General features: G+C 42.8%; 1 long non-coding RNA gene across 1 annotated transcript; it reads right to left on the bottom strand.

The window, feature by feature from the left end:
* Window positions 1–4,587: 4,587 nt before the first annotated feature.
* Window positions 4,588–6,455, bottom strand: LOC306841972. The gene is made up of 2 exons (XR_013781644.1): window positions 5,100–6,455; window positions 4,588–5,061 (listed from the first exon to the last, which is right to left on the bottom strand). It is a non-coding gene; the product is annotated as an uncharacterized lncRNA (long non-coding RNA).
* Window positions 6,456–11,026: the final 4,571 nt, after the last annotated feature.

Genomic DNA, 11,026 nt, shown 5'->3' with positions numbered 1-11,026 from the left:
GACACATTTAAAGAGACACACACGCCAAAACGGAGCGTTCAGAGAGAGCCGGTTTCTCCGGGGGGGTCACAGACCTCCTTCTGCTGCTTGATTCATGTCATATTTGGACCGAAGCTCAGAAACACTGATGTTTCATTTAGAGCAGTGGTGTCCAAACTTTTTTTCTTGCGGGCCAAAAGTGTCGCGTTAGAATCGCTCACGGGCCACAGGGGGTTTTTTTTGTTTGTTTTTTTTTAATATTGGAAGGAGCTTTTTGTATTTTGACCTCTTCAAAAAATAATGTAAATACACAAATAACTAATTGCAGTGGGAAACTGTTGTGTTCTAATTTTTTGGAAAGAATAGTCAGACTTTTATAGGTCTCCCTCTCTAACATGAAAAAGAAAAAAAGAACGAAATATGCCATCTGATGAGGCCTGGGGGCCAAAATCTTCTGATTCTTCAATTTGAAGTCAAGGGCCACAAAAAATCCACTCAAGGGCCACAAATGGCCCCCGGGCCGCACTTTGGACACCCCTGATTTAGAGCAACAGCAGGATAATACGTCCTCTTTAAAGACAATCAGTGAGAACATTCAAATACTTCATTCTCACTCTGATAAGAGTTCCTGCCAAATTGAGTTTCCACAGTGAAGATCACTTTGATATCCTGACCCGGCCTGCACGACTTTCTGACAACACGCGCTGGTACGTCAAACGGACGCCGCTCGTTGCACCGGTGAACCTTGTGACCCTGCAAAACACGACATCTGTCATCACGGGGGTCACGGCGACCCGAGAGGACTCCTTCAGAATGAGCTCCTGTCAGTGCCACCAGCTGTGCTTTCTGTTCAACGCTGCTGCTGCAGTTGCTTGTTTTCTCCAGCAGATGGCAGGCTGACAAAGAGATGCGAGAGGGGAAGACAGGAGGAGAGAGGTGACGGGGTGCAAAGAGAGACGTGAGAGGACCAACTTCAAGAAGCAGTTGAGAAGGAAGAAGAAGAGCTTTCACCTCTGTCCGACCGATTTCACGTTTCTATTTTAACTCCCAGCAGCCGACTCAAAATGTGTCTGAAGGTTTAAAAATGGAAACTCTCAGTGGGTCCCCCCCCCCCCCCCCCGTGTGGAAATGCATCGCTCCTTTTTTAAGACATGTGAGTCTGCTGTGTTTCTGCAGGCGTGATGTGATCCTCTGCAGCTCCACACGCCAGACTGCTGACATCAATAAAACAAGAAAACACACCCTGTAAGTCAGATACATGTACTTTGTTACGACTCCACTGCAGGTGCAGGAGACACCTGGATCGTCCTGATGTCGCAAAGTCCGCACGTCTGGCGTTCGGAGGCGGAGTCAAGAAACGCTCGTTCACACCTCTCAGAAAAGAAGCTGACCCAGGATCAGGCTTTGTTGTTAATCGCAGACATTTTTGTTTCTTGTTCTTCTTCTTCTTTTTTTTTTTTTTTTGCTTTCTGACATTCAAACTTGGTGATGCAACGGCATGCGGGGTTGCTATGGTAACAGCCCGACTTCAGAAAACAACCTTCAGCTTGGGAAATGTAAGGACACAAACACGAAGACGCACATCAAAAAAAAAAAAAAAAAAAAAAAAAAAAAAAAAAAAAGTCGAATTTGTCACTCCTTTCACCTGCTCTGTTAAACCGAATGGAAGGTGAGCTTGGGTTTTTAACGTGTGTGTGTGTGTGTGTGTGTGTGTGTGTGTGTGTGTGTGTGTCACCTCTCTGTCCTTGACAACTTTTATTTGAAAGAATTTCTATCAAGTCTTGCAAGAAACGGCAACGCAGCTCGCAGAAATTGGAAATGGCCTGCACAAACATGCTGTCTTTGACCACACACACACACACACACACACACACACACACACACACACACTCATGCTCATAGACAGTTTCAGAACAAGGCGTGGGAGGACCTTGCACCATGGCGACCACATCCTGTCTCATGTACCTCTGTGCATTTATTAATAGACACACAGAGATGTGATATGCGCAAAAAAACACAGCCGGAGAAAATCTAATGACACTCTGTCGTACTTTGGACAGACAGATGGGGGGAGAGAGAGAGAGAGACACACACACACACACACACACATTCCATCTGTACAACACACACGCTTCTTCACGTTTAGCCAAATGTAATGATTGTATGTTGATGCGTGTTTGGAATATCCTGGCGTTTTTTTTTTGGTGTCTGCCTGCGAGGTCTGTGCAATGAAGGACACATAATCTGCTGCCGCTGGTGGGAGGAGGAGGGGGGGGGGGGGGGGGGGCGAGGGAGAGAGAGAGAGAGGGGAGGGGGGGGGGCGAGGGAGAGGGAGAGAGAGAGAGGCAGACGGGGGGGAGAGAGGGGGGGGGGGGGGGGGGGTGATTGCCTCGGAGCATATGGACCAAATCTGGCTCTGATGCTGCATAATCCTCACACACAAATATATGTGTACACACACACACACACACACACACACACACACACACACACACACACACACACAGTGTCAGGCAGGATAAGTGTGGCGTTCAGAGAGATGAACGGTGGAACGAGAGGTGGAAGGTTCAGAGGTGATTAGCATGACGCGTCGCTACTCTGTTTGCTCTGTGAGAAATCCGTCAAAGAAAAGGTTTGTGTACTTAGAGAGAGAGAGAGAGAGAGAGAGAGAGAGAGAGGGGGGGGGGGGGGGGGGGAGAGAGGGAGAGGGGGAGAGAGAGAGGGAGAGGAGGGACAAGAGAAGGGAAGAAAAGAGGTGAGGAGAGGAGACGTGTTGGCGAGGGAAAGAAGTGAGAGGAGTTAGAGAGGAAGGTAGGAAGGAGCAAAAAGGGGACACGAAGAGGAGAGGAGTCGAGGAGTGGGAAGTGACAAAAATGTTAAAAAGGGAGGGTAAAGGATGAGCTGAGGAGAGACGGGAGGTGAAGTGTTGAAGAGGAGGAGAAGATGAGAGGAGGGTGACACAAAAAAAAAAGAGAGAAAGGGAAGGACTGATGAAAGGAAAAAGGAAATACGCAGACAGGAGAGGTGTTCTAAAGAAGGGAGGAAGAGGAAAAGGAAAAGGACAGGGGAGGAAGGTGGGAAAAGGAAAAACCAAAATAAATGAAAGTAAACAGAAGGAGTGGAGGAGAGGAGAGGAGGAAAAGGTTAAAGGAGGATAAAAGAATACAAAGGAAGCGAGGAGAGGATTTGAGGAAAAAGCTGGTAGAGGGAAAGTAAAGATGGGAGATAAGTGAAGATGAAATATGTGTGGTGTGTTTGTGTGATGTGGCTGGTGATTATCCCCCGAGATCACATCAAGCTCCTTAATCTTGTCGTGCCGCTCTCGTGCACTCAAACTGTGTGTGTGTGTGTGTGTGTGTCTATCTGGGGACCACGTGTGTGTAACTGTCCCTGAGGACCTCATATTATCCAGGGAAAATATTATCCATTTCCAAAGTTTATAATGATTCAAATGCATTTTTAATCCGAGCTAAAAAAAAAAAAATTCCTCGTCAACTTGTCAAGGTGTGTGTGTGTGTTTGTGTGTATTTATGAGGACCATGAACCGGAAACAGTATATCTGAGGACCATACATACATACAAGTAGATATGATCTACTAACCCTTTAAATATGTTCAAATACATTTATAGAGAGCGAGCGAGCGAGCTTAGTAAGCGTCTCTCTCTCTCTGCCGTTGGGCGCAGCGTCGTCATGGGAGATGAGTGATTTCCGAGGCAACCTGCGGGGGCCGACCTGCCCTCTCATTCCACTACAGTCTCATTCAGCTCATCATACGTGCAGGACACTGAATCCTGCTGCACTTCAGCAAACACTTTTATATTTATTAAAAAATTCCTTCAATTTCATGACTGCATCCAAAACAAAAAAAAAAGACTCTTCCTGTTTCATATAAACTTTTTAAAGCATCACAGGAGACCGATGTCTGAAAAAGATCATTTTGATTTTCTCTCTACTATTCGAAGCTCAATCTAAAATGTGCCTCACACTAATGTTATTGTACTTTAATTAGCAACTAGCAGCTAGTTTAGCTTAGTTCGAACATGTTAAATAAATAATGAAAAGAAATAAAAGAAATAATTTAGAATAATAACAAAATGAGAATACGTTTTTTTTTTTGCCAATAAATAAACCAACAAAGTAAACACTTCAGTAAAGCACTTCACGACACCCCGCCGGTACTTTTGGAGCGCAGCTTGTCAATGTGGCTTCTGCTTCGCCGACCAATGAGAATCAAGAAGGTAAAGGACTTCTGTTATCAGAAGTTAACAGATGGTGGAACAGAAACTCGACTCACTCATCTTGATCTGTTTTTTTTTTTGTGCCATTCCTTTACATTATTTAAAAAAAATTTATCCATTAGTAAAAGCAAATATAAAACACATGAAGATCTCTAAAAATAGACGTAGAAGTTATAGAAGTTATCTCAAGCGAGCAACAATGAGCACTGCTGAGAGGCACTCTGAAACACAAGTCGTGGGCGCTGGCAGCACAAAAAAATGACCCGAGTGGACACAGGCCGTTAATGCATAAACTAACCTTCTGTTCAATACCCGCCACATGGATCATTTTTCAGAAAAGATTAAAGCAGATTTTTTCATTAACTGTTATTTTACGTCTTAATCAATTTTCTGACTAATGTTTTTTTTTTTTTTACTCATTCCTCTGAGGACTAATTATCATTAAGCGAAGGGGGAAGATCGTAAAGCAAACGTCATCCAACTAAAGATCAAGCAAATGCAAAAGCCAACCTGAAAATTTTCCATGAATCATAATAAATGAAAGCTGATACAGACACATTCATTGTGCAGCTGGTGAGAATAGAAGGCTTCAGTTTGGTGCAGTGTCGATTTACCGGGTCGTCTCTTTGTAGCTTTTAGCAGAGTCACCGGTCCAGAGAGGCTCCGTTTACATGCTTTCAGTGTGATATCATTTCTCAGTTCTACTCGCTCAAGTTTCACAGTACAGTCGATGTTTCAGCAGCCTGGATCTTAGATTGCTAACACGTGTAGCCAACATGCATGTCCCTGTTATTCATTTCTACAAAACAACCAATATCAAAGTAAAACACGTAATAATAGAAGCTCTGGATCCAAAACTTTTTGTGTACAGATTATAGAACGAAGTATTTGTATTATGCTAAAGTTAGCGCTAAGCATTAGCGTCTAAGGGAACATCTTTATTCTTTCAAATAACCAGCAGTTATCATAAGACATAAAATTGTTTACAATCCTTTAAAAAAAACTTCTTTGCACTTTGTTTTTTTTTACCCCAGTTAACATTTCTCCTATTAGTTTATGTTCTCTGGTTAATAATGAAAAACATAACATTGAAAAAGAAGACCATGCAACCTCTTCATCAGGGTAAAGACAGAGTAACACAAGAGGGGGAAGATATCGATTGATGTAAAAATCTGGATTTTTAATAGATTCATGACTTTAAAAAAAACATCAGTCACTCGCGGTTAAGTGCTAATGCTAGCTCTTTAACTCAGCTAACCTCTGACTGAAATAACACTGTATGTTCGCTTCTACTGTAATATACAGTCTATGTTAGAGATATTTACAGTCAGTAACATCAGAAGAAAACAAAATATAAATCTGTAATCAATAAAAAGTGGTGATAGCGTCGATTTAAACAAACTTTCGCTTGTTTCTCTTTGAATCCAAAGACATGATTTTGACATGAGTACAGGCTGATGTTAAAGAGTAACCACCAATCAGTGTAGCCACTCCTATGATCTCTTTTCTATCTGAAATTATGTGTCAGATGTTTAAAAACCATGAATGATTACCTATCCTTGTTCTTCCAGTGAAGAGGCAGTTAAATGTAAATTCCCTAACATGAAAATTGATTTTTACTGTGAGTGACTCAATTTCTTTCCCTGTCCTTTTTTTTATGTACCCGAGCGTTCGTCTTTCATTCGTTTCTTTTTCTTCCCGTCTCTCCCTCCCTCTGTCATTAACTCCCATTTCTCGCTTCCGATCAATAGCACTCTCCCGTCTCATCCTTTCGCCCGTTCCTCCTCTATCCAGGCTGTCTGTTTACGACTCCAATCGTTACCTCCTCCTCCTCTTTCCGATCTCTTTTTTTCTTCCCCATCTCTTTTAACCCTCTTTCCCCGCTAGCTCAACCCTCCAAACGCTGCTCATTATTATCCCTGTATTTTTTTATTTTTTTTTGTCATCACCACTTTCTTTGACAGTCATTTTCATTGGCTGTAGTTTCCTTTGCTTCAATGCAACCGTTTTTTTTAAATTATTATTTCAAAGCGCATGAAGCAGTCTGTTGCTTTATTTGAACAGCTTTCAAATGCAACAAAACTGACAGACCGAATTTAAAGTAACTTTTGCCTTTTCAATGATAAAACCTATTCTCAAAGTAGCTGAAGAAAAATGATCTGAAGTTATTCAGACAAAATCTTCATGAATCGGACTTATTGTTCTGTAGAGCACAATATACTTATATATATATATATATATATATATAATGAAATGCCCCATCTAAAAGTTGATGTTTGCCTAACGATCGTTGGGAAAGAAAAGTGTTGTGTAATTAGTATTGCATGTGCACGAGATTAGATGCATTGACCTCATAAGAACCCACAAGAGTAAAGTTTCAATTAATCTATCAAATAAATAGATAAGTAGATAAAAGTTGATTAAGATGACCACAATGAGCCATGTCTGACTTTAAGGGTGACGGTCCGTTTTTCAAATCAAACAGCAGATAGATCAAATGAGCGGAGGTTACTCCGCTCTCCACCCCCTTCTCTTCTGTCTCTATTATCGGCAGGTCTTTTTTTTTTTTTTTTTTTTAATGTGATGGATGGTGCAGACCTCTGGGTGTCTAGACCATAATCATTTTCTTTTTTTTTTTTTAACTGCAGTAATTTGTCTGGTGGTCTAAATGGCTTGACCTAGAAGTTTAAAGGTGCTCTCAGTGATCTGGGCTTTAAAGTGCAGGTGTGAGGCCGCTCTCTACCTTTTGACTTTCACAAAGTTTGATCAGTTCTGGAGACAGTGCGCTTGTTGGAGAAGGTTCTTCTTTGATTGGTTTTAAATGTGCATTTACTTACTGTACCTTTTGGTGTTTTACAAGGACATGCTAACTCTTGTTTACAGCCAATCAATGTTTTATAGAAAGTGCCAAATCATAAAACATGTATCTCAGAACCGTGGAAAGGAAGCAGCTCTTTGCTGTTCTCTTGTTTTATTATTTAAAGAAACCCAACATGACTCCACCATGAGCAAGCATCAGTGGTGAAAACATCCTTTCACCAGGTCTGACTATTCAGTGTTAACAAAACAGCCCCAGCACACTCCAAATACTGATTCAATACGGAAAGCATTATAAATCATTTTGGGGGGAAAAAGAAAGAAGAAACAACAGCAGGGTCAGGCATACATTCAGAGGCGAGATAAACTCACCCTTTATTTGTAAAACTGTCCAAACTTGAACTAGTTAGCTAACTTGTAGCTAACAACAGCAAGCTAGCCAATATTTAATACTATTCCGAGAGTTAAGCACGAGGTTAACTTTTCCTCTTTCGGTACTCGGGCTGCTGAAATATTAAAAATTCACATTTGAAATGTAAAGTAAAACATTTTGGACGTTGTCAAAATCTTTGAGATTTCTATACCTTTTAATGCCAAGCGTTTTAAAGCGATACATTCTCCAACATTTGAATAAACGACAGAATCAAAAAGTGCCAAAGCTTTGAAAACAATTATTTTAGTTTTGTGATTACAAACTCCTACAAACTTTCCCAAGTATACATTTCTCCTCCATCTTCTGAAACAATGCTTGATGCTTACCAAATATAATATTTACAAAACATCAACTTTCACCGAGTGACTGGAAGTGATGCAATCACTGTTGCTGTGTTGAAATGTACCATGGGAACCGGTTGCACCGAGGTGACTTGCACAAGGCGAGTTAGCCACTATTGCTAAACGCATGATGTGTGTTTATGCAAACAGCATGTGTGCGTACCCCTCTGGGTGGTTTCGACAGCGCTTCCAACTCCTATCTCTCATGCTAATGTATCTGAACTCCTCTCTCCTCCTACACCTCTCCATCTCTCTCTCTCTCTCTCGCCGTCTTCATCTTCGCCCTCACGCTCCCGCCGCCGCCGCTCTCGATTACCTCGCAGCCCTCACTTTTCCTTTCTCTCCTTCTGTTACTCTCCGGTTGGATTTCAGTGTTTGTGCAAGAAAAAAAAAAAAAAGGTAGAAAGTTAAAATAACTTCACCCGCTGCAGACGTTCAGGAGATAAATCTGCACACATAAACACACACTGGCTGACGGAAACACACGGCCAGGCGTGTTTTGACAGTCGTCCAACGCGCTCACGCTGTATTTGTTTAACAAAATGACCTTCTAAATATAGACTTCATATCCCAGAGGAGTGCTCTAAAAATGGAGACATGTCCCTGTGTGGGTGCAGGCCTGATTTTATTACATGTGTGAGAGTTCACGGCTGCACTGTACGCAAGTGGATTCCTGTGGCTACATCAGGAGTTATTTTGGTTCGGAGTATGTTCACAAAGGATGAAATCAGCAGTATCTTGGATAAAGGACTCTGAGAAAAAGAAGCCTCTCCAAATTCAAAGTGTTTGTGCCCGTGGACAAGGCCGTGTGCTTTCAAATCCACAGAATAACACACCGTGGTTTACATCCATATTTCAGGCTCCCCTTCCCTCAACTCTTAAATTCTCTCTCTCTCTCTTTTTTTTTTTTTGGACTCTTTAAATATCCGGAGAAGTGAAAAATAAAGACGGATCAGGTCGAAAATATTGAGTCCTCTGAGTCAGCGTCTCAGGATGACAAAATGTTTGTATTAAATCTAAAGCTGTTAGCATTAGCGAGCTAATCGTGATTAAAAACTCTTTTTTTTTTAAATCAAAATAATCAGATGCTATTTTGTCCCGGCGTAGATCAGCCTCCACGCCTTCTCCCTGTAGTCCCCGCGATGTAGAAGAAGGACGCTGCGTCTTTGAACGTCTTCGACACTACCATGCTAACGCTAGTAGGAGTGCAAACAGATGCTAACGCAAAGAGCGACACGCATACTGCACGTGGTCGTGGACTTCACTGAGCACAAAAGAAATCATCACGCTGGACGAGAGGTTAAACCTTTTTTCCCCCCCTTCCTTCCTTCCTTCCTTCCTCGGAAAACCCGCCCCAAAACTGACGGTGGACTTTTTACGACACTTCCTAAAAAAAAAAAAGGACAATCACGTTGTTGCCGTGTTTATTATTCCGGAGAGATTTTAGATCGCCGTATTGAAGGTTTGGAGGCTGCGGGCAGAAGACGTGTTTGACCTTGAAGAGAATAAAAAAAAAGTCGAGGCAGAAGGAGAGAGAGAGGTGTGTTGAAGTGAGGCAACAGCAGGACCTCTTCCCCTCCGTCGCTTGCATAACAAGCGGGTGTGTGTACGCGTGTTTGTTTGTGCCAATGTACCACTTAAAGTCTCTATTAAAGCATTCATGGGAAACAAGAGCGAGTGTGTGTGTGTGTGTTCATATGACAGGCAGCAGATTGCTCCACAGCAGGCCTGCACACACACGCTGACAGACTTCTGCAGAGGCCGATGAAGATGGCGAAAGTCGGGGGGAAAACTGTAAGAAAGTCAGACGTAAAAATGAAAGAGAAAGCAAAGACGTAAGTGGAGGAAGAAAAAGGGGAACAGAAAAAGAGAAAAAAAAAACATGAAAGGAGAAGTAGAAAAATAGGGAACTCGATGCATAAACAGAGCGAGAGGACGGTTGGGGGAATTACCATATACAGTAACAGGCTGTTTCTAGAATAAGCTCTCAAACATAGACATACTACGACAAAAATAGACTTTCTGCAAAAGAGTTCACTGAGTGGTTAGTGGTGGAGCAGAAACATGTGTGTGTGTGTGTGTGTGTGTGTGTGTGTGTGTGTGAGAAGACTGTCAGCGCTCCATCTGTGAGCCTTTCATTCCTCCGTCACAGAGGAGGGAATCCTGCGCCAGAGCGAGAAATAACCCACCGCTGCACGCACGCACGCACGCACGAACGCAAACAACCCGTGGAAAAAAAAAAAGAAGAAGCTGAACTTTGATCTTATCGTGTGCACGCGTTCGTCTGCAGACGCTCTGCAAACATCGACCTGCACGAATGCATCACGCACGATTGCTTTTGCTGTCGTTATGTCGTGTCGTTTCAAGCTTAAAGGTGACGAAGCGAAGTGAGGGGGGGGGGGGGGAGGGGGGAGGGGGGGAACCAGCAGAGTCCTGACTCGCAGCTTCGGAGTAAACAGACATGTTGGGAGACTGGCAGGGAGGATCTGGGACGAGGAGGGCGTGAACTCGGCCTGCACGTTACGGCGTAGATGCGTTTACCGCGTTCTTCGTTTTTTTCCTTTCTTCAGTCAAGCTCTCGTCGTCGGCTTTCGTTTTTGTTTTTTTTTACGATCGTGATAACGTGATCGTCTTCTTCCCTCAGCTCTCCCCTCGCACTGCAGGATCAGAAACATTTAGCATCTATCGTTTTACATTTTCAAATCGGGGGGGGGGCGAAGTCGAACGCGAACACACCTCTCACGTCACAGAGACAATCAGAGTCATTATCTTGTCGTGTGGACCCGACTCACACCGGCAATAATAGACGCCATCTGGGCTTCTGGGAAATGATCATGATACTTCATGTTCTGGCAGCGTCAATAACAAAGAGAAAAATATTTTTTTTAAAAGAATCACGAGCTGCAGTCTGATATTTAAAAAAGCCAGAAAGTCCACGAAGAAGAGTTCGATGAACTTTGTCGTGCGTTAATCACGACTGGGGTTTGCTCACTGTGATTACACACGTCACGACTTTATGACAATGAACGCAAAGACGCAGTTATCATCTGCTGCTATTTATACACCACACACACACACACACACACACACGTGTACTGAAAAACAATAAGGGCATTTACATGTTAGCACACAATTTGCATCCACACACACACACACACACACACACACACACTCACAATCAGGAAACCACAAAGGACTGAATTTCTGAGCAACAATA

Source organism: Symphodus melops (assembly GCF_947650265.1).
Source record: "Symphodus melops genome assembly, chromosome: 20".
Classification (NCBI taxonomy): Eukaryota; Metazoa; Chordata; class Actinopteri; order Labriformes; family Labridae; genus Symphodus; species Symphodus melops.
This window is presented reverse-complemented; position numbering and strand designations above follow the sequence as displayed.